Source organism: Olea europaea, chromosome 12, assembly GCF_002742605.1.
Source record: "Olea europaea var. sylvestris chromosome 12, O_europaea_v1, whole genome shotgun sequence".
NCBI lineage: Eukaryota > Viridiplantae > Streptophyta > Magnoliopsida > Lamiales > Oleaceae > Olea > Olea europaea.
The window spans coordinates 22,614,281-22,615,202 of record NC_036248.1 but is presented as its reverse complement, the minus strand read 5'-3'; positions in this window follow the sequence as shown (position 1 = coordinate 22,615,202).

The window sequence follows — 922 nt, the reverse complement described above, 5'->3', positions numbered from 1 at the left end:
TCAACAATCTCCAAATGAAAAATGTCAATCGATGTCTTCTTGTGATGACACCGGAGTATGTTCTCGATGATAAGCACCAATCCTAACTTCAACCTATCAGACATCCGATCACATCTCCTTAATGCATCTCCTAGCTGTGCTAGAGTAACCGTCGTCTGTCCATGAAAATATTCGTTCAACAGCCTCCTGTTCCTCGGAACACAGGCCCTCGCCTCTGCATCATCCGTACATCGCAGTCCAGTGACGAGAGCAAACTCAAATATAGAGAACGTGGCTACCTTGCCCCCAAGATCAAAATGGAAGGCGTCTCCGTCAACTGGCTTCAGCAAGCGACATAATAGGGCATCGAGCAACTGCCCAGACCACTGTACGTCACGCAACGAATACAATGGTCATAAGCATAATCGACGTAATATATCTGCGTGATCGTCGTCCAGCAAATCCAATACCAAAGCGAAGCTGGTAAAGTTACAATTCGAGGTAACTTTACCAGGGATCTGTCTGACAGCGTCGTCCAGATGATATTCCATCCTACAAAATTTCAAATATTAGGACCCTATGCAAATAACATTCGATAAACAAAAATTTTAAAAAATATATAGTAACACACTGCTACTAAATGCAATAATCAATCGATAACGGAATAAACAAAATGAACGTACATTATTATTTAATTATTTCTTTAATTATTTTACTATCACTTATTTTGATATTTTAATTGCTTATTTTAATTTTTTTTTCTAACAATTAATTTAGTTATTTATTTTTAATGAAGTTTTAAAACTTATTTTAATTATTTACAAATGTTTAATTATGTATTTAAATTCTTTATATATATCTTATTTAATATTTCATTTTTTAAAATTAATTTAGTAACACTTGTTTTTAAATGCTTATTTTAATATTTTAATTATTTTTCTAA